A 27,562-nucleotide genomic window follows, 5' to 3' on the forward strand; every position below is an offset into this window, starting at 1 on the left:
TTGGGTTCGAATCCCATCCTCGTCGTATGATTTCTTTTTGGAAAATTCTCTATGCTCAGCGCAAGCAATGCCCCGAGGAAGAAAATTTACCATCACCGTTCAAGAAGGATGCTATTGAAGTCTCTAAACATATTTACAGGCATTATGTAGCGTATCAGTCAGGCAATAGTGAATCGGCACCTCTAATTTATCGTGCCTTATGCCATCCTACATTTTGCAAAACGTTGCAACCATCTACTTGTTAAAACTAAACCAGAGCTGACTCTTTGCCACTCGGGTGGAGTATTCTAGGGATGTGGGACGAGCATCTTTAATGTCATTGGCTAGTGAACATCTCCCTTTTGGAAAAAAGTGCTGATTATTGAGCAGAATAAGAGAACAAGGCACTGCTGAGAGTTGAACTCAGGATCTCCTGTTTACTAGACAGGCGCTTTAACCAACTAAGCCACAGCGCCCATGAGCAAAACTGTGGAAAACCAGAAAGATGGCAAGGATGATCCAGGAGAAGAATTTTTAAATGTAGGATGATTTTGAGGAGTGGTTCTAAGTTTTGCTATTTGTCACAGAGATGGCAAATTAAGTGTGAACAGATCCTATGCAGCATGTAGTTTCAGGTGGCTACCACTATAGAACAGCAAGGAAGTCGAGTCCCATCACATACTTGGCAGCAGCATGCAGTTCTCTGTCATTTTGCATCGTGACAATTCTAAATGAAATCGGCTTGGGACGATCCTTTTTGGAAAAGACATGGATAATTTCTCCATAGGTATGTAATCCATGCATTTGCCTTGCATGAATTGTGGCCTGTTTTACTTTAAAAGTTAGATAGAAGGCAGAATTGACAGATTTAGGGAATGCTAGGGAAATGCCAACATAAATGAGAAGCAGAGAGGACTGAATGTTTAGTATTTATGCCATTAGCATGGGTCATCACGTTGGATGTAAAACAAGACCTGCTGAGCCAATGTCTGATGTACGGCGCTGTTGCATGTGGAAAGAAAATGAAGCCTAAGAATCATCACGACTGTTTTCCAAATGTGGGTTCGGTAAAAGTACTTTTGTTGACGCGGTGGCCGAGTGGTTAAGGCGATGGACTGCTAATCCATTGTGCTCTGCACGCATGGGTTCGAATCCCATCCTCGTCGTATGATTTCCTTTTGGAAAATTCTCTATGCTCAGCGCAAGCAATGCCCCGAGGAAGAAAATTTACCATCACCGTTCAAGAAGGATGCTATTGAAGTCTCTAAACATATTTACAGGCATTATGTAGCGTATCAGTCAGGCAATAGTGAATCGGCACCTCTAATTTATCGTGCCTTATGCCATCCTACATTTTGCAAAACGTTGCAACCATCTACTTGTTAAAACTAAACCAGAGCTGACTCTTTGCCACTCGGGTGGAGTATTCTAGGGATGTGGGACGAGCATCTTTAATGTCATTGGCTAGTGAACATCTCCCTTTTGGAAAAAAGTGCTGATTATTGAGCAGAATAAGAGAACAAGGCACTGCTGAGAGTTGAACTCAGGATCTCCTGTTTACTAGACAGGCGCTTTAACCAACTAAGCCACAGCGCCCATGAGCAAAACTGTGAAAAACTGTGGAAAACCTGAAAGATGGCAATGATGATCCAGGAGAAGAATTTTTAAATGTAGGATGATTTTGAGGAGTGGTTCTAAGTTTTGCTATTTGTCACAGAGATGGCAAATTAAGTGTGAACAGATCCTATGCAGCATGTAGTTTCAGGTGGCTACCACTATAGAACAGCAAGGAAGTCGAGTCCCATCACATACTTGGCAGCAGCATGCAGTTCTCTGTCATTTTGCATCGTGACAATTCTAAATGAAATCGGCTTGGGACGATCCTTTTTGGAAAAGACATGGATAATTTGTCCATAGGTATGTAATCCATGCATTTGCCTTGCATGAATTGTGGCCTGTTTTACTTTAAAAGTTAGATAGAAGGCAGAATTGACAGATTTAGGGAATGCTAGGGAAATGCCAACATAAATGAGAAGCAGAGAGGACTGAATGTTTAGTATTTATGCCATTAGCATGGGTCATCACGTTGGATGTAAAACAAGACCTGCTGAGCCAATGTCTGATGTACGGCGCTGTTGCATGTGGAAAGAAAATGAAGCCTAAGAATCATCACGACTGTTTTCCAAATGTGGGTTCGGTAAAAGTACTTTTGTTGACGGGGTGGCCGAGTGGTTAAGGCGATGGACTGCTAATCCATTGTGCTCTGCACGCATGGGTTCGAATCCCATTCTCGTCGTATGATTTCTTTTTGGAAAATTCTCTATGCTCAGCGCAAGCAATGCCCCGAGGAAGAAAATTTACCATCACCGTTCAAGAAGGATGCTATTGAAGTCTCTAAACATATTTACAGGCATTATGTAGCGTATCAGTCAGGCAATAGTGAATCGGCACCTCTAATTTATCGTGCCTTATGCCATCCTACATTTTGCAAAACATTGCAACCATCTACTTGTTAAAACTAAACCAGAGCTGACTCTTTGCCACTCGGGTGGAGTATTCTAGGGATGTGGGACGAGCATCTTTAATGTCATTGGCTAGTGAACATCTCCCTTTTGGAAAAAAGTGCTGATTATTGAGCAGAATAAGAGAACAAGGCACTGCTGAGAGTTGAACTCAGGATCTCCTGTTTACTAGACAGGCGCTTTAACCAACTAAGCCACAGCGCCCATGAGCAAAACTGTGGAAAACCAGAAAGATGGCAAGGATGATCCAGGAGAAGAATTTTTAAATGTAGGATGATTTTGAGGAGTGGTTCTAAGTTTTGCTATTTGTCACAGAGATGGCAAATTAAGTGTGAACAGATCCTATGCAGCATGTAGTTTCAGGTGGCTACCACTATAGAACAGCAAGGAAGTCGAGTCCCATCACATACTTGGCAGCAGCATGCAGTTCTCTGTCATTTTGCATCGTGACAATTCTAAATGAAATCGGCTTGGGACGATCCTTTTTGGAAAAGACATGGATAATTTGTCCATAGGTATGTAATCCATGCATTTGCCTTGCATGAATTGCGGCCTGTTTTACTTTAAAAGTTAGATAGAAGGCAGAATTGACAGATTTAGGGAATGCTAGGGAAATGCCAACATAAATGAGAAGCAGAGAGGACTGAATGTTTAGTATTTATGCCATTAGCATGGGTCATCACGTTGGATGTAAAACAAGACCTGCTGAACCAATGTCTGATGTACGGCGCTGTTGCATGTGGAAAGAAAATGAAGCCTAAGAATCATCACGACTGTTTTCCAAATGTGGGTTCGGTAAAGTTACTTTTGTTGACGGGGTGGCCGAGTGGTTAAGGCGATGGACTGCTAATCCATTGTGCTCTGCACGCTTGGGTTCGAATCCCATCCTCGTCGTATGATTTCTTTTTGGAAAATTCTCTATGCTCAGCGCAAGCAATGCCCCGAGGAAGAAAATTTACCATCACCGTTCAAGAAGGATGCTATTGAAGTCTCTAAACATATTTACAGGCATTATGTAGCGTATCAGTCAGGCAATAGTGAATCGGCACCTCTAATTTATCGTGCCTTATGCCATCCTACATTTTGCAAAACGTTGCAACCATCTACTTGTTAAAACTAAACCAGAGCTGACTCTTTGCCACTCGGGTGGAGTATTCTAGGGATGTGGGACGAGCATCTTTAATGTCATTGGCTAGTGAACATCTCCCTTTTGGAAAAAAGTGCTGATTATTGAGCAGAATAAGAGAACAAGGCACTGCTGAGAGTTGAACTCAGGGTCTCCTGTTTACTAGACAGGCGCTTTAACCAACTAAGCCACAGCGCCCATGAGCAAAACTGTGGAAAACCAGAAAGATGGCAAGGATGATCCAGGAGAAGAATTTTTAAATGTAGGATGATTTTGAGGAGTGGTTCTAAGTTTTGCTATTTGTCACAGAGATGGCAAATTAAGTGTGAACAGATCCTATGCAGCATGTAGTTTCAGGTGGCTACCACTATAGAACAGCAAGGAAGTCGAGTCCCATCACATACTTGGCAGCAGCATGCAGTTCTCTGTCATTTTGCATTGTGACAATTCTAAATGAAATCGGCTTGGGACGATCCTTTTTGGAAAAGACATGGATAATTTCTCCATAGGTATGTAATCCATGCATTTGCCTTGCATGAATTGTGGCCTGTTTTACTTTAAAAGTTAGATAGAAGGCAGAATTGACAGATTTAGGGAATGCTAGGGAAATGCCAACATAAATGAGAAGCAGAGAGGACTGAATGTTTAGTATTTATGCCATTAGCATGGGTCATCACGTTGGATGTAAAACAAGACCTGCTGAGCCAATGTCTGATGTACGGCGCTGTTGCATGTGGAAAGAAAATGAAGCCTAAGAATCATCACGACTGTTTTCCAAATGTGGGTTCGGTAAAAGTACTTTTGTTGACGGGGTGGCCGAGTGGTTAAGGCGATGGACTGCTAATCCATTGTGCTCTGCACGCATGGGTTCGAATCCCATCCTCGTCGTATGATTTCCTTTTGGAAAATTCTCTATGCTCAGTGCAAGCAATGCCCCGAGGAAGAAAATTTACCATCACCGTTCAAGAAGGATGCTATTGAAGTCTCTAAACATATTTACAGGCATTATGTAGCGTATCAGTCAGGCAATAGTGAATCGGCACCTCTAATTTATCGTGCCTTATGCCATACTACATTTTGCAAAACGTTGCAACCATCTACTTGTTAAAACTAAACCAGAGCTGACTCTTTGCCACTCGGGTGGAGTATTCTAGGGATGTGGGACGAGCATCTTTAATGTCATTGGCTAGTGAACATCTCCCTTTTGGAAAAAAGTGCTGATTATTGAGCAGAATAAGAGAACAAGGCACTGCTGAGAGTTGAACTGAGGATCTCCCGTTTACTAGACAGGCGCTTTAACCAAGTAAGCCACAGCACCCATGAGCAAAGCTGTGGAAAACCAGAAAGATGGCAAGGATGATCCAGGAGAAGAATTTTTAAATGTAGGATGATTTTGAGGAGTGGTTCTAAGTTTTGCTATTTGTCACAGAGATGGCAAATTAAGTGTGAACAGATCCTATGCAGCATGTAGTTTCAGGTGGCTACCACTATAGAACAGCAAGGAAGTCGAGTCCCATCACATACTTGGCAGCAGCATGCAGTTCTCTGTCATTTTGCATCGTGACAATTCTAAATGAAATCGGCTTGGGACGATCCTTTTTGGAAAAGACATGGATAATTTGTCCATAGGTATGTAATCCATGCATTTGCCTTGCATGAATTGTGGCCTGTTTTACTTTAAAAGTTAGATAGAAGGCAGAATTGACAGATTTAGGGAATGCTAGGGAAATGCCAACATAAATGAGAAGCAGAGAGGACTGAATGTTTAGTATTTATGCCATTAGCATGGGTCATCACGTTGGATGTAAAACAAGACCTGCTGAGCCAATGTCTGATGTACGGCGCTGTTGCATGTGGAAAGAAAATGAAGCCTAAGAATCATCACGACTGTTTTCCAAATGTGGGTTCGGTAAAAGTACTTTTGTTGACGGGGTGGCCGAGTGGTTAAGGCGATGGACTGCTAATCCATTGTGCTCTGCACGCATGGGTTTGAATCCCATCCTCGTCGTATGATTTCCTTTTGGAAAATTCTCTATGCTCAGCGCAAGCAATGCCCCGAGGAAGAAAATTTACCATCACCGTTCAAGAAGGATGCTATTGAAGTCTCTAAACATATTTACAGGCATTATGTAGCGTATCAGTCAGGCAATAGTGAATCGGCACCTCTAATTTATCGTGCCTTATGCCATACTACATTTTGCAAAACGTTGCAACCATCTACTTGTTAAAACTAAACCAGAGCTGACTCTTTGCCACTCGGGTGGAGTATTCTAGGGATGTGGGACGAGCATCTTTAATGTCATTGGCTAGTGAACATCTCCCTTTTGGAAAAAAGTGCTGATTATTGAGCAGAATAAGAGAACAAGGCACTGCTGAGAGTTGAACTCAGGATCTCCTGTTTACTAGACAGGCGCTTTAACCAACTAAGCCACAGCGCCCATGAGCAAAACTGTGGAAAACTGTGGAAAACCAGAAAGATGGCAATGATGATCCAGGAGAAGAATTTTTAAATGTAGGATGATTTTGAGGAGTGGTTCTAAGTTTTGCTATTTGTCACAGAGATGGCAAATTAAGTGTGAACAGATCCTATGCAGCATGTAGTTTCAGGTGGCTACCACTATAGAACAGCAAGGAAGTCGAGTCCCATCACATACTTGGCAGCAGCATGCAGTTCTCTGTCATTTTGCATCGTGACAATTCTAAATGAAATCGGCTTGGGACGATCCTTTTTGGAAAAGACATGGATAATTTGTCCATAGGTATGTAATCCATGCATTTGCCTTGCATGAATTGTGGCCTGTTTTACTTTAAAAGTTAGATAGAAGGCAGAATTGACAGATTTAGGGAATGCTAGGGAAATGCCAACATAAATGAGAAGCAGAGAGGACTGAATGTTTAGTATTTATGCCATTAGCATGGGTCATCACGTTGGATGTAAAACAAGACCTGCTGAGCCAATGTCTGATGTACGGCGCTGTTGCATGTGGAAAGAAAATGAAGCCTAAGAATCATCACGACTGTTTTCCAAATGTGGGTTCGGTAAAAGTACTTTTGTTGACGGGGTGGCCGAGTGGTTAAGGCGATGGACTGCTAATCCATTGTGCTCTGCACGCATGGGTTCGAATCCCATTCTCGTCGTATGATTTCTTTTTGGAAAATTCTCTATGCTCAGCGCAAGCAATGCCCCGAGGAAGAAAATTTACCATCACCGTTCAAGAAGGATGCTATTGAAGTCTCTAAACATATTTACAGGCATTATGTAGCGTATCAGTCAGGCAATAGTGAATCGGCACCTCTAATTTATCGTGCCTTATGCCATCCTACATTTTGCAAAACATTGCAACCATCTACTTGTTAAAACTAAACCAGAGCTGACTCTTTGCCACTCGGGTGGAGTATTCTAGGGATGTGGGACGAGCATCTTTAATGTCATTGGCTAGTGAACATCTCCCTTTTGGAAAAAAGTGCTGATTATTGAGCAGAATAAGAGAACAAGGCACTGCTGAGAGTTGAACTCAGGATCTCCTGTTTACTAGACAGGCGCTTTAACCAACTAAGCCACAGCGCCCATGAGCAAAACTGTGGAAAACCAGAAAGATGGCAAGGATGATCCAGGAGAAGAATTTTTAAATGTAGGATGATTTTGAGGAGTGGTTCTAAGTTTTGCTATTTGTCACAGAGATGGCAAATTAAGTGTGAACAGATCCTATGCAGCATGTAGTTTCAGGTGGCTACCACTATAGAACAGCAAGGAAGTCGAGTCCCATCACATACTTGGCAGCAGCATGCAGTTCTCTGTCATTTTGCATCGTGACAATTCTAAATGAAATCGGCTTGGGACGATCCTTTTTGGAAAAGACATGGATAATTTCTCCATAGGTATGTAATCCATGCATTTGCCTTGCATGAATTGCGGCCTGTTTTACTTTAAAAGTTAGATAGAAGGCAGAATTGACAGATTTAGGGAATGCTAGGGAAATGCCAACATAAATGAGAAGCAGAGAGGACTGAATGTTTAGTATTTATGCCATTAGCATGGGTCATCACGTTGGATGTAAAACAAGACCTGCTGAACCAATGTCTGATGTACGGCGCTGTTGCATGTGGAAAGAAAATGAAGCCTAAGAATCATCACGACTGTTTTCCAAATGTGGGTTCGGTAAAGGTACTTTTGTTGACGGGGTGGCCGAGTGGTTAAGGCGATGGACTGCTAATCCATTGTGCTCTGCACGCATGGGTTCGAATCCCATCCTCGTCGTATGATTTCTTTTTGGAAAATTCTCTATGCTCAGCGCAAGCAATGCCCCGAGGAAGAAAATTTACCATCACCGTTCAAGAAGGATGCTATTGAAGTCTCTAAACATATTTACAGGCATTATGTAGCGTATCAGTCAGGCAATAGTGAATCGGCACCTCTAATTTATCGTGCCTTATGCCATCCTACATTTTGCAAAACGTTGCAACCATCTACTTGTTAAAACTAAACCAGAGCTGACTCTTTGCCACTCGGGTGGAGTATTCTAGGGATGTGGGACGAGCATCTTTAATGTCATTGGCTAGTGAACATCTCCCTTTTGGAAAAAAGTGCTGATTATTGAGCAGAATAAGAGAACAAGGCACTGCTGAGAGTTGAACTCAGGATCTCCTGTTTACTAGACAGGCGCTTTAACCAACTAAGCCACAGCGCCCATGAGCAAAACTGTGGAAAACCAGAAAGATGGCAAGGATGATCCAGGAGAAGAATTTTTAAATGTAGGATGATTTTGAGGAGTGGTTCTAAGTTTTGCTATTTGTCACAGAGATGGCAAATTAAGTGTGAACAGATCCTATGCAGCATGTAGTTTCAGGTGGCTACCACTATAGAACAGCAAGGAAGTCGAGTCCCATCACATACTTGGCAGCAGCATGCAGTTCTCTGTCATTTTGCATCGTGACAATTCTAAATGAAATCGGCTTGGGACGATCCTTTTTGGAAAAGACATGGATAATTTCTCCATAGGTATGTAATCCATGCATTTGCCTTGCATGAATTGTGGCCTGTTTTACTTTAAAAGTTAGATAGAAGGCAGAATTGACAGATTTAGGGAATGCTAGGGAAATGCCAACATAAATGAGAAGCAGAGAGGACTGAATGTTTAGTATTTATGCCATTAGCATGGGTCATCACGTTGGATGTAAAACAAGACCTGCTGAACCAATGTCTGATGTACGGCGCTGTTGCATGTGGAAAGAAAATGAAGCCTAAGAATCATCACGACTGTTTTCCAAATGTGGGTTCGGTAAAGGTACTTTTGTTGACGGGGTGGCCGAGTGGTTAAGGCGATGGACTGCTAATCCATTGTGCTCTGCACGCTTGGGTTCGAATCCCATCCTCGTCGTATGATTTCTTTTTGGAAAATTCTCTATGCTCAGCGCAAGCAATGCCCCGAGGAAGAAAATTTACCATCACCGTTCAAGAAGGATGCTATTGAAGTCTCTAAACATATTTACAGGCATTATGTAGCGTATCAGTCAGGCAATAGTGAATCGGCACCTCTAATTTATCGTGCCTTATGCCATCCTACATTTTGCAAAACGTTGCAACCATCTACTTGTTAAAACTAAACCAGAGCTGACTCTTTGCCACTCGGGTGGAGTATTCTAGGGATGTGGGACGAGCATCTTTAATGTCATTGGCTAGTGAACATCTCCCTTTTGGAAAAAAGTGCTGATTATTGAGCAGAATAAGAGAACAAGGCACTGCTGAGAGTTGAACTCAGGATCTCCTGTTTACTAGACAGGCGCTTTAACCAACTAAGCCACAGCGCCCATGAGCAAAACTGTGGAAAACCAGAAAGATGGCAAGGATGATCCAGGAGAAGAATTTTTAAATGTAGGATGATTTTGAGGAGTGGTTCTAAGTTTTGCTATTTGTCACAGAGATGGCAAATTAAGTGTGAACAGATCCTATGCAGCATGTAGTTTCAGGTGGCTACCACTATAGAACAGCAAGGAAGTCGAGTCCCATCACATACTTGGCAGCAGCATGCAGTTCTCTGTCATTTTGCATCGTGACAATTCTAAATGAAATCGGCTTGGGACGATCCTTTTTGGAAAAGACATGGATAATTTCTCCATAGGTATGTAATCCATGCATTTGCCTTGCATGAATTGTGGCCTGTTTTACTTTAAAAGTTAGATAGAAGGCAGAATTGACAGATTTAGGGAATGCTAGGGAAATGCCAACATAAATGAGAAGCAGAGAGGACTGAATGTTTAGTATTTATGCCATTAGCATGGGTCATCACGTTGGATGTAAAACAAGACCTGCTGAGCCAATGTCTGATGTACGGCGCTGTTGCATGTGGAAAGAAAATGAAGCCTAAGAATCATCACGACTGTTTTCCAAATGTGGGTTCGGTAAAAGTACTTTTGTTGACGCGGTGGCCGAGTGGTTAAGGCGATGGACTGCTAATCCATTGTGCTCTGCACGCATGGGTTCGAATCCCATCCTCGTCGTATGATTTCCTTTTGGAAAATTCTCTATGCTCAGCGCAAGCAATGCCCCGAGGAAGAAAATTTACCATCACCGTTCAAGAAGGATGCTATTGAAGTCTCTAAACATATTTACAGGCATTATGTAGCGTATCAGTCAGGCAATAGTGAATCGGCACCTCTAATTTATCGTGCCTTATGCCATCCTACATTTTGCAAAACGTTGCAACCATCTACTTGTTAAAACTAAACCAGAGCTGACTCTTTGCCACTCGGGTGGAGTATTCTAGGGATGTGGGACGAGCATCTTTAATGTCATTGGCTAGTGAACATCTCCCTTTTGGAAAAAAGTGCTGATTATTGAGCAGAATAAGAGAACAAGGCACTGCTGAGAGTTGAACTCAGGATCTCCTGTTTACTAGACAGGCGCTTTAACCAACTAAGCCACAGCGCCCATGAGCAAAACTGTGGAAAACTGTGGAAAACCTGAAAGATGGCAATGATGATCCAGGAGAAGAATTTTTAAATGTAGGATGATTTTGAGGAGTGGTTCTAAGTTTTGCTATTTGTCACAGAGATGGCAAATTAAGTGTGAACAGATCCTATGCAGCATGTAGTTTCAGGTGGCTACCACTATAGAACAGCAAGGAAGTCGAGTCCCATCACATACTTGGCAGCAGCATGCAGTTCTCTGTCATTTTGCATCGTGACAATTCTAAATGAAATCGGCTTGGGACGATCCTTTTTGGAAAAGACATGGATAATTTGTCCATAGGTATGTAATCCATGCATTTGCCTTGCATGAATTGTGGCCTGTTTTACTTTAAAAGTTAGATAGAAGGCAGAATTGACAGATTTAGGGAATGCTAGGGAAATGCCAACATAAATGAGAAGCAGAGAGGACTGAATGTTTAGTATTTATGCCATTAGCATGGGTCATCACGTTGGATGTAAAACAAGACCTGCTGAGCCAATGTCTGATGTACGGCGCTGTTGCATGTGGAAAGAAAATGAAGCCTAAGAATCATCACGACTGTTTTCCAAATGTGGGTTCGGTAAAAGTACTTTTGTTGACGGGGTGGCCGAGTGGTTAAGGCGATGGACTGCTAATCCATTGTGCTCTGCACGCATGGGTTCGAATCCCATTCTCGTCGTATGATTTCTTTTTGGAAAATTCTCTATGCTCAGCGCAAGCAATGCCCCGAGGAAGAAAATTTACCATCACCGTTCAAGAAGGATGCTATTGAAGTCTCTAAACATATTTACAGGCATTATGTAGCGTATCAGTCAGGCAATAGTGAATCGGCACCTCTAATTTATCGTGCCTTATGCCATCCTACATTTTGCAAAACATTGCAACCATCTACTTGTTAAAACTAAACCAGAGCTGACTCTTTGCCACTCGGGTGGAGTATTCTAGGGATGTGGGACGAGCATCTTTAATGTCATTGGCTAGTGAACATCTCCCTTTTGGAAAAAAGTGCTGATTATTGAGCAGAATAAGAGAACAAGGCACTGCTGAGAGTTGAACTCAGGATCTCCTGTTTACTAGACAGGCGCTTTAACCAACTAAGCCACAGCGCCCATGAGCAAAACTGTGGAAAACCAGAAAGATGGCAAGGATGATCCAGGAGAAGAATTTTTAAATGTAGGATGATTTTGAGGAGTGGTTCTAAGTTTTGCTATTTGTCACAGAGATGGCAAATTAAGTGTGAACAGATCCTATGCAGCATGTAGTTTCAGGTGGCTACCACTATAGAACAGCAAGGAAGTCGAGTCCCATCACATACTTGGCAGCAGCATGCAGTTCTCTGTCATTTTGCATCGTGACAATTCTAAATGAAATCGGCTTGGGACGATCCTTTTTGGAAAAGACATGGATAATTTCTCCATAGGTATGTAATCCATGCATTTGCCTTGCATGAATTGCGGCCTGTTTTACTTTAAAAGTTAGATAGAAGGCAGAATTGACAGATTTAGGGAATGCTAGGGAAATGCCAACATAAATGAGAAGCAGAGAGGACTGAATGTTTAGTATTTATGCCATTAGCATGGGTCATCACGTTGGATGTAAAACAAGACCTGCTGAACCAATGTCTGATGTACGGCGCTGTTGCATGTGGAAAGAAAATGAAGCCTAAGAATCATCACGACTGTTTTCCAAATGTGGGTTCGGTAAAGGTACTTTTGTTGACGGGGTGGCCGAGTGGTTAAGGCGATGGACTGCTAATCCATTGTGCTCTGCACGCATGGGTTCGAATCCCATCCTCGTCGTATGATTTCTTTTTGGAAAATTCTCTATGCTCAGCGCAAGCAATGCCCCGAGGAAGAAAATTTACCATCACCGTTCAAGAAGGATGCTATTGAAGTCTCTAAACATATTTACAGGCATTATGTAGCGTATCAGTCAGGCAATAGTGAATCGGCACCTCTAATTTATCGTGCCTTATGCCATCCTACATTTTGCAAAACGTTGCAACCATCTACTTGTTAAAACTAAACCAGAGCTGACTCTTTGCCACTCGGGTGGAGTATTCTAGGGATGTGGGACGAGCATCTTTAATGTCATTGGCTAGTGAACATCTCCCTTTTGGAAAAAAGTGCTGATTATTGAGCAGAATAAGAGAACAAAGCACTGCTGAGAGTTGAACTCAGGGTCTCCTGTTTACTAGACAGGCGCTTTAACCAACTAAGCCACAGCACCCATGAGCAAAACTGTGGAAAACCAGAAAGATGGCAAGGATGATCCAGGAGAAGAATTTTTAAATGTAGGATGATTTTGAGGAGTGGTTCTAAGTTTTGCTATTTGTCACAGAGATGGCAAATTAAGTGTGAACAGATCCTATGCAGCATGTAGTTTCAGGTGGCTACCACTATAGAACAGCAAGGAAGTCGAGTCCCATCACATACTTGGCAGCAGCATGCAGTTCTCTGTCATTTTGCATTGTGACAATTCTAAATGAAATCGGCTTGGGACGATCCTTTTTGGAAAAGACATGGATAATTTCTCCATAGGTATGTAATCCATGCATTTGCCTTGCATGAATTGTGGCCTGTTTTACTTTAAAAGTTAGATAGAAGGCAGAATTGACAGATTTAGGGAATGCTAGGGAAATGCCAACATAAATGAGAAGCAGAGAGGACTGAATGTTTAGTATTTATGCCATTAGCATGGGTCATCACGTTGGATGTAAAACAAGACCTGCTGAGCCAATGTCTGATGTACGGCGCTGTTGCATGTGGAAAGAAAATGAAGCCTAAGAATCATCACGACTGTTTTCCAAATGTGGGTTCGGTAAAAGTACTTTTGTTGACGGGGTGGCCGAGTGGTTAAGGCGATGGACTGCTAATCCATTGTGCTCTGCACGCATGGGTTCGAATCCCATCCTCGTCGTATGATTTCCTTTTGGAAAATTCTCTATGCTCAGTGCAAGCAATGCCCCGAGGAAGAAAATTTACCATCACCGTTCAAGAAGGATGCTATTGAAGTCTCTAAACATATTTACAGGCATTATGTAGCGTATCAGTCAGGCAATAGTGAATCGGCACCTCTAATTTATCGTGCCTTATGCCATACTACATTTTGCAAAACGTTGCAACCATCTACTTGTTAAAACTAAACCAGAGCTGACTCTTTGCCACTCGGGTGGAGTATTCTAGGGATGTGGGACGAGCATCTTTAATGTCATTGGCTAGTGAACATCTCCCTTTTGGAAAAAAGTGCTGATTATTGAGCAGAATAAGAGAACAAGGCACTGCTGAGAGTTGAACTGAGGATCTCCCGTTTACTAGACAGGCGCTTTAACCAAGTAAGCCACAGCACCCATGAGCAAAGCTGTGGAAAACCAGAAAGATGGCAAGGATGATCCAGGAGAAGAATTTTTAAATGTAGGATGATTTTGAGGAGTGGTTCTAAGTTTTGCTATTTGTCACAGAGATGGCAAATTAAGTGTGAACAGATCCTATGCAGCATGTAGTTTCAGGTGGCTACCACTATAGAACAGCAAGGAAGTCGAGTCCCATCACATACTTGGCAGCAGCATGCAGTTCTCTGTCATTTTGCATCGTGACAATTCTAAATGAAATCGGCTTGGGACGATCCTTTTTGGAAAAGACATGGATAATTTCTCCATAGGTATGTAATCCATGCATTTGCCTTGCATGAATTGTGGCCTGTTTTACTTTAAAAGTTAGATAGAAGGCAGAATTGACAGATTTAGGGAATGCTAGGGAAATGCCAACATAAATGAGAAGCAGAGAGGACTGAATGTTTAGTATTTATGCCATTAGCATGGGTCATCACGTTGGATGTAAAACAAGACCTGCTGAGCCAATGTCTGATGTACGGCGCTGTTGCATGTGGAAAGAAAATGAAGCCTAAGAATCATCACGACTGTTTTCCAAATGTGGGTTCGGTAAAAGTACTTTTGTTGACGGGGTGGCCGAGTGGTTAAGGCGATGGACTGCTAATCCATTGTGCTCTGCACGCATGGGTTTGAATCCCATCCTCGTCGTATGATTTCCTTTTGGAAAATTCTCTATGCTCAGCGCAAGCAATGCCCCGAGGAAGAAAATTTACCATCACCGTTCAAGAAGGATGCTATTGAAGTCTCTAAACATATTTACAGGCATTATGTAGCGTATCAGTCAGGCAATAGTGAATCGGCACCTCTAATTTATCGTGCCTTATGCCATCCTACATTTTGCAAAACGTTGCAACCATCTACTTGTTAAAACTAAACCAGAGCTGACTCTTTGCCACTCGGGTGGAGTATTCTAGGGATGTGGGACGAGCATCTTTAATGTCATTGGCTAGTGAACATCTCCCTTTTGGAAAAAAGTGCTGATTATTGAGCAGAATAAGAGAACAAGGCACTGCTGAGAGTTGAACTCAGGATCTCCTGTTTACTAGACAGGCGCTTTAACCAACTAAGCCACAGCGCCCATGAGCAAAACTGTGGAAAACTGTGGAAAACTGTGGAAAACTGTGGAAAACCAGAAAGATGGCAATGATGATCCAGGAGAAGAATTTTTAAATGTAGGATGATTTTGAGGAGTGGTTCTAAGTTTTGCTATTTGTCACAGAGATGGCAAATTAAGTGTGAACAGATCCTATGCAGCATGTAGTTTCAGGTGGCTACCACTATAGAACAGCAAGGAAGTCGAGTCCCATCACATACTTGGCAGCAGCATGCAGTTCTCTGTCATTTTGCATCGTGACAATTCTAAATGAAATCGGCTTGGGACGATCCTTTTTGGAAAAGACATGGATAATTTGTCCATAGGTATGTAATCCATGCATTTGCCTTGCATGAATTGTGGCCTGTTTTACTTTAAAAGTTAGATAGAAGGCAGAATTGACAGATTTAGGGAATGCTAGGGAAATGCCAACATAAATGAGAAGCAGAGAGGACTGAATGTTTAGTATTTATGCCATTAGCATGGGTCATCACGTTGGATGTAAAACAAGACCTGCTGAGCCAATGTCTGATGTACGGCGCTGTTGCATGTGGAAAGAAAATGAAGCCTAAGAATCATCACGACTGTTTTCCAAATGTGGGTTCGGTAAAAGTACTTTTGTTGACGGGGTGGCCGAGTGGTTAAGGCGATGGACTGCTAATCCATTGTGCTCTGCACGCATGGGTTTGAATCCCATCCTCGTCGTATGATTTCCTTTTGGAAAATTCTCTATGCTCAGCGCAAGCAATGCCCCGAGGAAGAAAATTTACCATCACCGTTCAAGAAGGATGCTATTGAAGTCTCTAAACATATTTACAGGCATTATGTAGCGTATCAGTCAGGCAATAGTGAATCGGCACCTCTAATTTATCGTGCCTTATGCCATCCTACATTTTGCAAAACGTTGCAACCATCTACTTGTTAAAACTAAACCAGAGCTGACTCTTTGCCACTCGGGTGGAGTATTCTAGGGATGTGGGACGAGCATCTTTAATGTCATTGGCTAGTGAACATCTCCCTTTTGGAAAAAAGTGCTGATTATTGAGCAGAATAAGAGAACAAGGCACTGCTGAGAGTTGAACTGAGGATCTCCCGTTTACTAGACAGGCGCTTTAACCAAGTAAGCCACAGCACCCATGAGCAAAGCTGTGGAAAACCAGAAAGATGGCAAGGATGATCCAGGAGAAGAATTTTTAAATGTAGGATGATTTTGAGGAGTGGTTCTAAGTTTTGCTATTTGTCACAGAGATGGCAAATTAAGTGTGAACAGATCCTATGCAGCATGTAGTTTCAGGTGGCTACCACTATAGAACAGCAAGGAAGTCGAGTCCCATCACATACTTGGCAGCAGCATGCAGTTCTCTGTCATTTTGCATCGTGACAATTCTAAATGAAATCGGCTTGGGACGATCCTTTTTGGAAAAGACATGGATAATTTCTCCATAGGTATGTAATCCATGCATTTGCCTTGCATGAATTGTGGCCTGTTTTACTTTAAAAGTTAGATAGAAGGCAGAATTGACAGATTTAGGGAATGCTAGGGAAATGCCAACATAAATGAGAAGCAGAGAGGACTGAATGTTTAGTATTTATGCCATTAGCATGGGTCATCACGTTGGATGTAAAACAAGACCTGCTGAGCCAATGTCTGATGTACGGCGCTGTTGCATGTGGAAAGAAAATGAAGCCTAAGAATCATCACGACTGTTTTCCAAATGTGGGTTCGGTAAAAGTACTTTTGTTGACGGGGTGGCCGAGTGGTTAAGGCGATGGACTGCTAATCCATTGTGCTCTGCACGCATGGGTTCGAATCCCATCCTCGTCGTATGATTTCCTTTTGGAAAATTCTCTATGCTCAGTGCAAGCAATGCCCCGAGGAAGAAAATTTACCATCACCGTTCAAGAAGGATGCTATTGAAGTCTCTAAACATATTTACAGGCATTATGTAGCGTATCAGTCAGGCAATAGTGAATCGGCACCTCTAATTTATCGTGCCTTATGCCATACTACATTTTGCAAAACGTTGCAACCATCTACTTGTTAAAACTAAACCAGAGCTGACTCTTTGCCACTCGGGTGGAGTATTCTAGGGATGTGGGACGAGCATCTTTAATGTCATTGGCTAGTGAACATCTCCCTTTTGGAAAAAAGTGCTGATTATTGAGCAGAATAAGAGAACAAGGCACTGCTGAGAGTTGAACTGAGGATCTCCCGTTTACTAGACAGGCGCTTTAACCAAGTAAGCCACAGCACCCATGAGCAAAGCTGTGGAAAACCAGAAAGATGGCAAGGATGATCCAGGAGAAGAATTTTTAAATGTAGGATGATTTTGAGGAGTGGTTCTAAGTTTTGCTATTTGTCACAGAGATGGCAAATTAAGTGTGAACAGATCCTATGCAGCATGTAGTTTCAGGTGGCTACCACTATAGAACAGCAAGGAAGTCGAGTCCCATCACATACTTGGCAGCAGCATGCAGTTCTCTGTCATTTTGCATCGTGACAATTCTAAATGAAATCGGCTTGGGACGATCCTTTTTGGAAAAGACATGGATAATTTCTCCATAGGTATGTAATCCATGCATTTGCCTTGCATGAATTGTGGCCTGTTTTACTTTAAAAGTTAGATAGAAGGCAGAATTGACAGATTTAGGGAATGCTAGGGAAATGCCAACATAAATGAGAAGCAGAGAGGACTGAATGTTTAGTATTTATGCCATTAGCATGGGTCATCACGTTGGATGTAAAACAAGACCTGCTGAGCCAATGTCTGATGTACGGCGCTGTTGCATGTGGAAAGAAAATGAAGCCTAAGAATCATCACGACTGTTTTCCAAATGTGGGTTCGGTAAAAGTACTTTTGTTGACGGGGTGGCCGAGTGGTTAAGGCGATGGACTGCTAATCCATTGTGCTCTGCACGCATGGGTTTGAATCCCATCCTCGTCGTATGATTTCCTTTTGGAAAATTCTCTATGCTCAGCGCAAGCAATGCCCCGAGGAAGAAAATTTACCATCACCGTTCAAGAAGGATGCTATTGAAGTCTCTAAACATATTTACAGGCATTATGTAGCGTATCAGTCAGGCAATAGTGAATCGGCACCTCTAATTTATCGTGCCTTATGCCATCCTACATTTTGCAAAACGTTGCAACCATCTACTTGTTAAAACTAAACCAGAGCTGACTCTTTGCCACTCGGGTGGAGTATTCTAGGGATGTGGGACGAGCATCTTTAATGTCATTGGCTAGTGAACATCTCCCTTTTGGAAAAAAGTGCTGATTATTGAGCAGAATAAGAGAACAAGGCACTGCTGAGAGTTGAACTCAGGATCTCCTGTTTACTAGACAGGCGCTTTAACCAACTAAGCCACAGCGCCCATGAGCAAAACTGTGGAAAACTGTGGAAAACTGTGGAAAACTGTGGAAAACCAGAAAGATGGCAATGATGATCCAGGAGAAGAATTTTTAAATGTAGGATGATTTTGAGGAGTGGTTCTAAGTTTTGCTATTTGTCACAGAGATGGCAAATTAAGTGTGAACAGATCCTATGCAGCATGTAGTTTCAGGTGGCTACCACTATAGAACAGCAAGGAAGTCGAGTCCCATCACATACTTGGCAGCAGCATGCAGTTCTCTGTCATTTTGCATCGTGACAATTCTAAATGAAATCGGCTTGGGACGATCCTTTTTGGAAAAGACATGGATAATTTGTCCATAGGTATGTAATCCATGCATTTGCCTTGCATGAATTGTGGCCTGTTTTACTTTAAAAGTTAGATAGAAGGCAGAATTGACAGATTTAGGGAATGCTAGGGAAATGCCAACATAAATGAGAAGCAGAGAGGACTGAATGTTTAGTATTTATGCCATTAGCATGGGTCATCACGTTGGATGTAAAACAAGACCTGCTGAGCCAATGTCTGATGTACGGCGCTGTTGCATGTGGAAAGAAAATGAAGCCTAAGAATCATCACGACTGTTTTCCAAATGTGGGTTCGGTAAAAGTACTTTTGTTGACGGGGTGGCCGAGTGGTTAAGGCGATGGACTGCTAATCCATTGTGCTCTGCACGCATGGGTTCGAATCCCATCCTCGTCGTATGATTTCCTTTTGGAAAATTCTCTATGCTCAGTGCAAGCAATGCCCCGAGGAAGAAAATTTACCATCACCGTTCAAGAAGGATGCTATTGAAGTCTCTAAACATATTTACAGGCATTATGTAGCGTATCAGTCAGGCAATAGTGAATCGGCACCTCTAATTTATCGTGCCTTATGCCATACTACATTTTGCAAAACGTTGCAACCATCTACTTGTTAAAACTAAACCAGAGCTGACTCTTTGCCACTCGGGTGGAGTATTCTAGGGATGTGGGACGAGCATCTTTAATGTCATTGGCTAGTGAACATCTCCCTTTTGGAAAAAAGTGCTGATTATTGAGCAGAATAAGAGAACAAGGCACTGCTGAGAGTTGAACTGAGGATCTCCCGTTTACTAGACAGGCGCTTTAACCAAGTAAGCCACAGCACCCATGAGCAAAGCTGTGGAAAACCAGAAAGATGGCAAGGATGATCCAGGAGAAGAATTTTTAAATGTAGGATGATTTTGAGGAGTGGTTCTAAGTTTTGCTATTTGTCACAGAGATGGCAAATTAAGTGTGAACAGATCCTATGCAGCATGTAGTTTCAGGTGGCTACCACTATAGAACAGCAAGGAAGTCGAGTCCCATCACATACTTGGCAGCAGCATGCAGTTCTCTGTCATTTTGCATCGTGACAATTCTAAATGAAATCGGCTTGGGACGATCCTTTTTGGAAAAGACATGGATAATTTCTCCATAGGTATGTAATCCATGCATTTGCCTTGCATGAATTGTGGCCTGTTTTACTTTAAAAGTTAGATAGAAGGCAGAATTGACAGATTTAGGGAATGCTAGGGAAATGCCAACATAAATGAGAAGCAGAGAGGACTGAATGTTTAGTATTTATGCCATTAGCATGGGTCATCACGTTGGATGTAAAACAAGACCTGCTGAGCCAATGTCTGATGTACGGCGCTGTTGCATGTGGAAAGAAAATGAAGCCTAAGAATCATCACGACTGTTTTCCAAATGTGGGTTCGGTAAAAGTACTTTTGTTGACGGGGTGGCCGAGTGGTTAAGGCGATGGACTGCTAATCCATTGTGCTCTGCACGCATGGGTTTGAATCCCATCCTCGTCGTATGATTTCCTTTTGGAAAATTCTCTATGCTCAGCGCAAGCAATGCCCCGAGGAAGAAAATTTACCATCACCGTTCAAGAAGGATGCTATTGAAGTCTCTAAACATATTTACAGGCATTATGTAGCGTATCAGTCAGGCAATAGTGAATCGGCACCTCTAATTTATCGTGCCTTATGCCATCCTACATTTTGCAAAACGTTGCAACCATCTACTTGTTAAAACTAAACCAGAGCTGACTCTTTGCCACTCGGGTGGAGTATTCTAGGGATGTGGGACGAGCATCTTTAATGTCATTGGCTAGTGAACATCTCCCTTTTGGAAAAAAGTGCTGATTATTGAGCAGAATAAGAGAACAAGGCACTGCTGAGAGTTGAACTCAGGATCTCCTGTTTACTAGACAGGCGCTTTAACCAACTAAGCCACAGCGCCCATGAGCAAAACTGTGGAAAACTGTGGAAAACCAGAAAGATGGCAATGATGATCCAGGAGAAGAATTTTTAAATGTAGGATGATTTTGAGGAGTGGTTCTAAGTTTTGCTATTTGTCACAGAGATGGCAAATTAAGTGTGAACAGATCCTATGCAGCATGTAGTTTCAGGTGGCTACCACTATAGAACAGCAAGGAAGTCGAGTCCCATCACATACTTGGCAGCAGCATGCAGTTCTCTGTCATTTTGCATCGTGACAATTCTAAATGAAATCGGCTTGGGACGATCCTTTTTGGAAAAGACATGGATAATTTGTCCATAGGTATGTAATCCATGCATTTGCCTTGCATGAATTGTGGCCTGTTTTACTTTAAAAGTTAGATAGAAGGCAGAATTGACAGATTTAGGGAATGCTAGGGAAATGCCAACATAAATGAGAAGCAGAGAGGACTGAATGTTTAGTATTTATGCCATTAGCATGGGTCATCACGTTGGATGTAAAACAAGACCTGCTGAGCCAATGTCTGATGTACGGCGCTGTTGCATGTGGAAAGAAAATGAAGCCTAAGAATCATCACGACTGTTTTCCAAATGTGGGTTCGGTAAAAGTACTTTTGTTGACGGGGTGGCCGAGTGGTTAAGGCGATGGACTGCTAATCCATTGTGCTCTGCACGCATGGGTTCGAATCCCATTCTCGTCGTATGATTTCTTTTTGGAAAATTCTCTATGCTCAGCGCAAGCAATGCCCCGAGGAAGAAAATTTACCATCACCGTTCAAGAAGGATGCTATTGAAGTCTCTAAACATATTTACAGGCATTATGTAGCGTATCAGTCAGGCAATAGTGAATCGGCACCTCTAATTTATCGTGCCTTATGCCATCCTACATTTTGCAAAACATTGCAACCATCTACTTGTTAAAACTAAACCAGAGCTGACTCTTTGCCACTCGGGTGGAGTATTCTAGGGATGTGGGACGAGCATCTTTAATGTCATTGGCTAGTGAACATCTCCCTTTTGGAAAAAAGTGCTGATTATTGAGCAGAATAAGAGAACAAGGCACTGCTGAGAGTTGAACTCAGGATCTCCTGTTTACTAGACAGGCGCTTTAACCAACTAAGCCACAGCGCCCAAGAGCAAAACTGTGGAAAACCAGAAAGATGGCAAGGATGATCCAGGAGAAGAATTTTTAAATGTAGGATGATTTTGAGGAGTGGTTCTAAGTTTTGCTATTTGTCACAGAGATGGCAAATTAAGTGTGAACAGATCCTATGCAGCATGTAGTTTCAGGTGGCTACCACTATAGAACAGCAAGGAAGTCGAGTCCCATCACATACTTGGCAGCAGCATGCAGTTCTCTGTCATTTTGCATCGTGACAATTCTAAATGAAATCGGCTTGGGACGATCCTTTTTGGAAAAGACATGGATAATTTCTCCATAGGTATGTAATCCATGCATTTGCCTTGCATGAATTGCGGCCTGTTTTACTTTAAAAGTTAGATAGAAGGCAGAATTGACAGATTTAGGGAATGCTAGGGAAATGCCAACATAAATGAGAAGCAGAGAGGACTGAATGTTTAGTATTTATGCCATTAGCATGGGTCATCACGTTGGATGTAAAACAAGACCTGCTGAACCAATGTCTGATGTACGGCGCTGTTGCATGTGGAAAGAAAATGAAGCCTAAGAATCATCACGACTGTTTTCCAAATGTGGGTTCGGTAAAGGTACTTTTGTTGACGGGGTGGCCGAGTGGTTAAGGCGATGGACTGCTAATCCATTGTGCTCTGCACGCATGGGTTCGAATCCCATCCTCGTCGTATGATTTCTTTTTGGAAAATTCTCTATGCTCAGCGCAAGCAATGCCCCGAGGAAGAAAATTTACCATCACCGTTCAAGAAGGATGCTATTGAAGTCTCTAAACATATTTACAGGCATTATGTAGCGTATCAGTCAGGCAATAGTGAATCGGCACCTCTAATTTATCGTGCCTTATGCCATACTACATTTTGCAAAACGTTGCAACCATCTACTTGTTAAAACTAAACCAGAGCTGACTCTTTGCCACTCGGGTGGAGTATTCTAGGGATGTGGGACGAGCATCTTTAATGTCATTGGCTAGTGAACATCTCCCTTTTGGAAAAAAGTGCTGATTATTGAGCAGAATAAGAGAACAAGGCACTGCTGAGAGTTGAACTCAGGGTCTCCTGTTTACTAGACAGGCGCTTTAACCAACTAAGCCACAGCGCCCATGAGCAAAACTGTGGAAAACCAGAAAGATGGCAAGGATGATCCAGGAGAAGAATTTTTAAATGTAGGATGATTTTGAGGAGTGGTTCTAAGTTTTGCTATTTGTCACAGAGATGGCAAATTAAGTGTGAACAGATCCTATGCAGCATGTAGTTTCAGGTGGCTACCACTATAGAACAGCAAGGAAGTCGAGTCCCATCACATACTTGGCAGCAGCATGCAGTTCTCTGTCATTTTGCATTGTGACAATTCTAAATGAAATCGGCTTGGGACGATCCTTTTTGGAAAAGACATGGATAATTTCTCCATAGGTATGTAATCCATGCATTTGCCTTGCATGAATTGTGGCCTGTTTTACTTTAAAAGTTAGATAGAAGGCAGAATTGACAGATTTAGGGAATGCTAGGGAAATGCCAACATAAATGAGAAGCAGAGAGGACTGAATGTTTAGTATTTATGCCATTAGCATGGGTCATCACGTTGGATGTAAAACAAGACCTGCTGAGCCAATGTCTGATGTACGGCGCTGTTGCATGTGGAAAGAAAATGAAGCCTAAGAATCATCACGACTGTTTTCCAAATGTGGGTTCGGTAAAAGTACTTTTGTTGACGGGGTGGCCGAGTGGTTAAGGCGATGGACTGCTAATCCATTGTGCTCTGCACGCATGGGTTCGAATCCCATCCTCGTCGTATGATTTCCTTTTGGAAAATTCTCTATGCTCAGTGCAAGCAATGCCCCGAGGAAGAAAATTTACCATCACCGTTCAAGAAGGATGCTATTGAAGTCTCTAAACATATTTACAGGCATTATGTAGCGTATCAGTCAGGCAATAGTGAATCGGCACCTCTAATTTATCGTGCCTTATGCCATACTACATTTTGCAAAACGTTGCAACCATCTACTTGTTAAAACTAAACCAGAGCTGACTCTTTGCCACTCGGGTGGAGTATTCTAGGGATGTGGGACGAGCATCTTTAATGTCATTGGCTAGTGAACATCTCCCTTTTGGAAAAAAGTGCTGATTATTGAGCAGAATAAGAGAACAAGGCACTGCTGAGAGTTGAACTGAGGATCTCCCGTTTACTAGACAGGCGCTTTAACCAAGTAAGCCACAGCACCCATGAGCAAAGCTGTGGAAAACCAGAAAGATGGCAAGGATGATCCAGGAGAAGAATTTTTAAATGTAGGATGATTTTGAGGAGTGGTTCTAAGTTTTGCTATTTGTCACAGAGATGGCAAATTAAGTGTGAACAGATCCTATGCAGCATGTAGTTTCAGGTGGCTACCACTATAGAACAGCAAGGAAGTCGAGTCCCATCACATACTTGGCAGCAGCATGCAGTTCTCTGTCATTTTGCATCGTGACAATTCTAAATGAAATCGGCTTGGGACGATCCTTTTTGGAAAAGACATGGATAATTTCTCCATAGGTATGTAATCCATGCATTTGCCTTGCATGAATTGTGGCCTGTTTTACTTTAAAAGTTAGATAGAAGGCAGAATTGACAGATTTAGGGAATGCTAGGGAAATGCCAACATAAATGAGAAGCAGAGAGGACTGAATGTTTAGTATTTATGCCATTAGCATGGGTCATCACGTTGGATGTAAAACAAGACCTGCTGAGCCAATGTCTGATGTACGGCGCTGTTGCATGTGGAAAGAAAATGAAGCCTAAGAATCATCACGACTGTTTTCCAAATGTGGGTTCGGTAAAAGTACTTTTGTTGACGGGGTGGCCGAGTGGTTAAGGCGATGGACTGCTAATCCATTGTGCTCTGCACGCATGGGTTTGAATCCCATCCTCGTCGTATGATTTCCTTTTGGAAAATTCTCTATGCTCAGCGCAAGCAATGCCCCGAGGAAGAAAATTTACCATCACCGTTCAAGAAGGATGCTATTGAAGTCTCTAAACATATTTACAGGCATTATGTAGCGTATCAGTCAGGCAATAGTGAATCGGCACCTCTAATTTATCGTGCCTTATGCCATCCTACATTTTGCAAAACGTTGCAACCATCTACTTGTTAAAACTAAACCAGAGCTGACTCTTTGCCACTCGGGTGGAGTATTCTAGGGATGTGGGACGAGCATCTTTAATGTCATTGGCTAGTGAACATCTCCCTTTTGGAAAAAAGTGCTGATTATTGAGCAGAATAAGAGAACAAGCCACTGCTGAGAGTTGAACTCAGGATCTCCTGTTTACTAGACAGGCGCTTTAACCAACTAAGCCACAGCAGCCATGAGCAAAACTGTGGAAAACTGTGGAAAACCAGAAAGATGGCAAGGATGATCCAGGAGAAGAATTTTTAAATGTAGGATGATTTTGAGGAGTGGTTCTAAGTTTTGCTATTTGTCACAGAGATGGCAAATTAAGTGTGAACAGATCCTATGCAGCATGTAGTTTCAGGTGGCTACCACTATAGAACAGCAAGGAAGTCGAGTCCCATCACATACTTGGCAGCAGCATGCAGTTCTCTGTCATTTTGCATCGTGACAATTCTAAATGAAATCGGCTTGGGACGATCCTTTTTGGAAAAGACATGGATAATTTGTCCATAGGTATGTAATCCATGCATTTGCCTTGCATGAATTGTGGCCTGTTTTACTTTAAAAGTTAGATAGAAGGCAGAATTGACAGATTTAGGGAATGCTAGGGAAATGCCAACATAAATGAGAAGCAGAGAGGACTGAATGTTTAGTATTTATGCCATTAGCATGGGTCATCACGTTGGATGTAAAACAAGACCTGCTGAGCCAATGTCTGATGTACGGCGCTGTTGCATGTGGAAAGAAAATGAAGCCTAAGAATCATCACGACTGTTTTCCAAATGTGGGTTCGGTAAAGGTACTTTTGTTGACGGGGTGGCCGAGTGGTTAAGGCGATGGACTGCTAATCCATTGTGCTCTGCACGCATGGGTTCGAATCTCATCCTTGTCGTATGATTCCTTTTTGGAAAATTCTCTATGCTCAGCGCAAGCAATGCCCCGAGGAAGAAAATTTACCATCACCGTTCAAGAAGGATGCTATTGAAGTCTCTAAACATATTTACAGGCATTATGTAGCGTATCAGTCAGGCAATAGTGAATCGGCACCTCTAATTTATCGTGCCTTATGCCATCCTACATTTTGCAAAACGTTGCAACCATCTACTTGTTAAAACTAAACCAGAGCTGACTCTTTGCCACTCGGGTGGAGTATTCTACGGATGTGGGACGAGCATCTTTAATGTCATTGGCTAGTGAACATCTCCCTTTTGGAAAAAAGAGCTGATTATTGACCAGAATAAGAGAACAAGGCACTGCTGAGAGTTGAACTGAGGATCTCCCGTTTACTAGACAAGCGCTTTAACCAACTAAGCCACAGCACCCATGAGCAAAGCTGTGGAAAACCAGAAAGATGGCAAGGATGATCCAGGAGAAGAATTTTTAAATGTAGGATGATTTTGAGGAGTGGTTCTAAGTTTTGCTATTTGTCACAGAGATGGCAAATTAAGTGTGAACAGATCCTATGCAGCATGTAGTTTCAGGTGGCTACCACTATAGAACAGCAAGGAAGTCGAGTCCCATGACATACTTGGCAGCAGCATGCAGTTCTCTGTCATTTTGCATCGTGACAATTCTAAATGAAATCGGCTTGGGAAGATCCTTTTTGGAAAAGACATGGATAATTTGTCCATAGGTATGTAATCCATGCATTTGCCTTGCATGAATTGTGGCCTGTTTTACTTTAAAAGTTAGATAGAAGGCAGAATTGACAGATTTAGGGAATGCTAGGGAAATGCCAACATAAATGAGCAGCAGAGAGGACTGAATGTTTAGTATTTATGCCATTAGCATGGGTCATCACGTTGGATGTAAAACAAGACCTGCTGAGCCAATGTCTGATGTACGGCGCTGTTGCATGTGGAAAGAAAATGAAGCCTAAGAATCATCACGACTGTTTTCCAAATGTGGGTTCGGTAAAGGTACTTTTGTTGACGGGGTGGCCGAGTGGTTAAGGCGATGGACTGCTAATCCATTGTGCTCTGCACGCATGGGTTCGAATCCCATCCTTGTCGTATGATTCCTTTTTGGAAAATTCTCTATGCTCAGCGCAAGCAATGCCCCGAGGAAGAAAATTTACCATCACCGTTCAAGAAGGATGCTATTGAAGTCTCTAAACATATTTACAGGCATTATGTAGCGTATCAGTCAGGCAATAGTGAATCGGCACCTCTAATTTATCGTGCCTTATGCCATCCTACATTTTGCAAAACGTTGCAACCATCTACTTGTTAAAACTAAACCAGAGCTGACTCTTTGCCACTCGGGTGGAGTATTCTACGGATGTGGGACGAGCATCTTTAATGTCATTGGCTAGTGAACATCTCCCTTTTGGAAAAAAGAGCTGATTATTGACCAGAATAAGAGAACAAGGCACTGCTGAGAGTTGAACTGAGGATCTCCCGTTTACTAGACAAGCGCTTTAACCAACTAAGCCACAGCACCCATGAGCAAAGCTGTGGAAAACCAGAAAGATGGCAAGGATGATCCAGGAGAAGAATTTTTAAATGTAGGATGATTTTGAGGAGTGGTTCTAAGTTTTGCTATTTGTCACAGAGATGG

The 27,562-nt window shown here is 42.3% G+C and overlaps 28 non-coding genes across 28 annotated transcripts; 13 read left to right on the forward strand and 15 right to left on the reverse strand.

Annotated features, from left to right (window-relative positions):
- Positions 1 to 381: 381 nt before the first annotated feature.
- TRNAT-AGU (transfer RNA threonine (anticodon AGU)) lies at positions 382 to 455 on the reverse strand. The gene has a single exon. It is a non-coding gene; the product is annotated as a tRNA-Thr (tRNA).
- A 1,046-nt stretch (positions 456 to 1,501) lies between these two features.
- TRNAT-AGU (transfer RNA threonine (anticodon AGU)) lies at positions 1,502 to 1,575 on the reverse strand. The gene has a single exon. It is a non-coding gene; the product is annotated as a tRNA-Thr (tRNA).
- Positions 1,576 to 2,193: 618 nt separating this feature from the next.
- On the forward strand, positions 2,194 to 2,275 carry TRNAS-GCU (transfer RNA serine (anticodon GCU)). Its single transcript has one exon. It is a non-coding gene; the product is annotated as a tRNA-Ser (tRNA).
- Positions 2,276 to 2,631: 356 nt separating this feature from the next.
- TRNAT-AGU (transfer RNA threonine (anticodon AGU)) lies at positions 2,632 to 2,705 on the reverse strand. The gene has a single exon. It is a non-coding gene; the product is annotated as a tRNA-Thr (tRNA).
- Positions 2,706 to 3,751: 1,046 nt separating this feature from the next.
- Positions 3,752 to 3,825, reverse strand: TRNAT-AGU (transfer RNA threonine (anticodon AGU)). The gene has a single exon. It is a non-coding gene; the product is annotated as a tRNA-Thr (tRNA).
- A 608-nt stretch (positions 3,826 to 4,433) lies between these two features.
- On the forward strand, positions 4,434 to 4,515 carry TRNAS-GCU (transfer RNA serine (anticodon GCU)). Its single transcript has one exon. It is a non-coding gene; the product is annotated as a tRNA-Ser (tRNA).
- A 1,476-nt stretch (positions 4,516 to 5,991) lies between these two features.
- Positions 5,992 to 6,065, reverse strand: TRNAT-AGU (transfer RNA threonine (anticodon AGU)). Its single transcript has one exon. It is a non-coding gene; the product is annotated as a tRNA-Thr (tRNA).
- Positions 6,066 to 6,683: 618 nt separating this feature from the next.
- Positions 6,684 to 6,765, forward strand: TRNAS-GCU (transfer RNA serine (anticodon GCU)). Its single transcript has one exon. It is a non-coding gene; the product is annotated as a tRNA-Ser (tRNA).
- A 356-nt stretch (positions 6,766 to 7,121) lies between these two features.
- Positions 7,122 to 7,195, reverse strand: TRNAT-AGU (transfer RNA threonine (anticodon AGU)). The gene has a single exon. It is a non-coding gene; the product is annotated as a tRNA-Thr (tRNA).
- Positions 7,196 to 7,803: 608 nt separating this feature from the next.
- TRNAS-GCU (transfer RNA serine (anticodon GCU)) lies at positions 7,804 to 7,885 on the forward strand. The gene has a single exon. It is a non-coding gene; the product is annotated as a tRNA-Ser (tRNA).
- A 356-nt stretch (positions 7,886 to 8,241) lies between these two features.
- On the reverse strand, positions 8,242 to 8,315 carry TRNAT-AGU (transfer RNA threonine (anticodon AGU)). Its single transcript has one exon. It is a non-coding gene; the product is annotated as a tRNA-Thr (tRNA).
- A 1,046-nt stretch (positions 8,316 to 9,361) lies between these two features.
- On the reverse strand, positions 9,362 to 9,435 carry TRNAT-AGU (transfer RNA threonine (anticodon AGU)). Its single transcript has one exon. It is a non-coding gene; the product is annotated as a tRNA-Thr (tRNA).
- A 1,046-nt stretch (positions 9,436 to 10,481) lies between these two features.
- TRNAT-AGU (transfer RNA threonine (anticodon AGU)) lies at positions 10,482 to 10,555 on the reverse strand. The gene has a single exon. It is a non-coding gene; the product is annotated as a tRNA-Thr (tRNA).
- A 618-nt stretch (positions 10,556 to 11,173) lies between these two features.
- Positions 11,174 to 11,255, forward strand: TRNAS-GCU (transfer RNA serine (anticodon GCU)). Its single transcript has one exon. It is a non-coding gene; the product is annotated as a tRNA-Ser (tRNA).
- Positions 11,256 to 11,611: 356 nt separating this feature from the next.
- TRNAT-AGU (transfer RNA threonine (anticodon AGU)) lies at positions 11,612 to 11,685 on the reverse strand. Its single transcript has one exon. It is a non-coding gene; the product is annotated as a tRNA-Thr (tRNA).
- Positions 11,686 to 12,293: 608 nt separating this feature from the next.
- TRNAS-GCU (transfer RNA serine (anticodon GCU)) lies at positions 12,294 to 12,375 on the forward strand. The gene has a single exon. It is a non-coding gene; the product is annotated as a tRNA-Ser (tRNA).
- A 1,038-nt stretch (positions 12,376 to 13,413) lies between these two features.
- Positions 13,414 to 13,495, forward strand: TRNAS-GCU (transfer RNA serine (anticodon GCU)). Its single transcript has one exon. It is a non-coding gene; the product is annotated as a tRNA-Ser (tRNA).
- A 1,476-nt stretch (positions 13,496 to 14,971) lies between these two features.
- TRNAT-AGU (transfer RNA threonine (anticodon AGU)) lies at positions 14,972 to 15,045 on the reverse strand. The gene has a single exon. It is a non-coding gene; the product is annotated as a tRNA-Thr (tRNA).
- A 1,758-nt stretch (positions 15,046 to 16,803) lies between these two features.
- On the forward strand, positions 16,804 to 16,885 carry TRNAS-GCU (transfer RNA serine (anticodon GCU)). The gene has a single exon. It is a non-coding gene; the product is annotated as a tRNA-Ser (tRNA).
- Positions 16,886 to 18,361: 1,476 nt separating this feature from the next.
- Positions 18,362 to 18,435, reverse strand: TRNAT-AGU (transfer RNA threonine (anticodon AGU)). Its single transcript has one exon. It is a non-coding gene; the product is annotated as a tRNA-Thr (tRNA).
- A 638-nt stretch (positions 18,436 to 19,073) lies between these two features.
- Positions 19,074 to 19,155, forward strand: TRNAS-GCU (transfer RNA serine (anticodon GCU)). Its single transcript has one exon. It is a non-coding gene; the product is annotated as a tRNA-Ser (tRNA).
- A 1,476-nt stretch (positions 19,156 to 20,631) lies between these two features.
- On the reverse strand, positions 20,632 to 20,705 carry TRNAT-AGU (transfer RNA threonine (anticodon AGU)). Its single transcript has one exon. It is a non-coding gene; the product is annotated as a tRNA-Thr (tRNA).
- Positions 20,706 to 21,323: 618 nt separating this feature from the next.
- TRNAS-GCU (transfer RNA serine (anticodon GCU)) lies at positions 21,324 to 21,405 on the forward strand. Its single transcript has one exon. It is a non-coding gene; the product is annotated as a tRNA-Ser (tRNA).
- Positions 21,406 to 21,761: 356 nt separating this feature from the next.
- Positions 21,762 to 21,835, reverse strand: TRNAT-AGU (transfer RNA threonine (anticodon AGU)). Its single transcript has one exon. It is a non-coding gene; the product is annotated as a tRNA-Thr (tRNA).
- Positions 21,836 to 22,443: 608 nt separating this feature from the next.
- On the forward strand, positions 22,444 to 22,525 carry TRNAS-GCU (transfer RNA serine (anticodon GCU)). The gene has a single exon. It is a non-coding gene; the product is annotated as a tRNA-Ser (tRNA).
- A 356-nt stretch (positions 22,526 to 22,881) lies between these two features.
- TRNAT-AGU (transfer RNA threonine (anticodon AGU)) lies at positions 22,882 to 22,955 on the reverse strand. The gene has a single exon. It is a non-coding gene; the product is annotated as a tRNA-Thr (tRNA).
- A 608-nt stretch (positions 22,956 to 23,563) lies between these two features.
- Positions 23,564 to 23,645, forward strand: TRNAS-GCU (transfer RNA serine (anticodon GCU)). The gene has a single exon. It is a non-coding gene; the product is annotated as a tRNA-Ser (tRNA).
- Positions 23,646 to 26,933: 3,288 nt separating this feature from the next.
- On the forward strand, positions 26,934 to 27,015 carry TRNAS-GCU (transfer RNA serine (anticodon GCU)). The gene has a single exon. It is a non-coding gene; the product is annotated as a tRNA-Ser (tRNA).
- Positions 27,016 to 27,562: the final 547 nt, after the last annotated feature.

Source organism: Eleutherodactylus coqui, chromosome 11 (genome assembly GCF_035609145.1).
Source record: "Eleutherodactylus coqui strain aEleCoq1 chromosome 11, aEleCoq1.hap1, whole genome shotgun sequence".
Classification (NCBI taxonomy): Eukaryota; Metazoa; Chordata; class Amphibia; order Anura; family Eleutherodactylidae; genus Eleutherodactylus; species Eleutherodactylus coqui.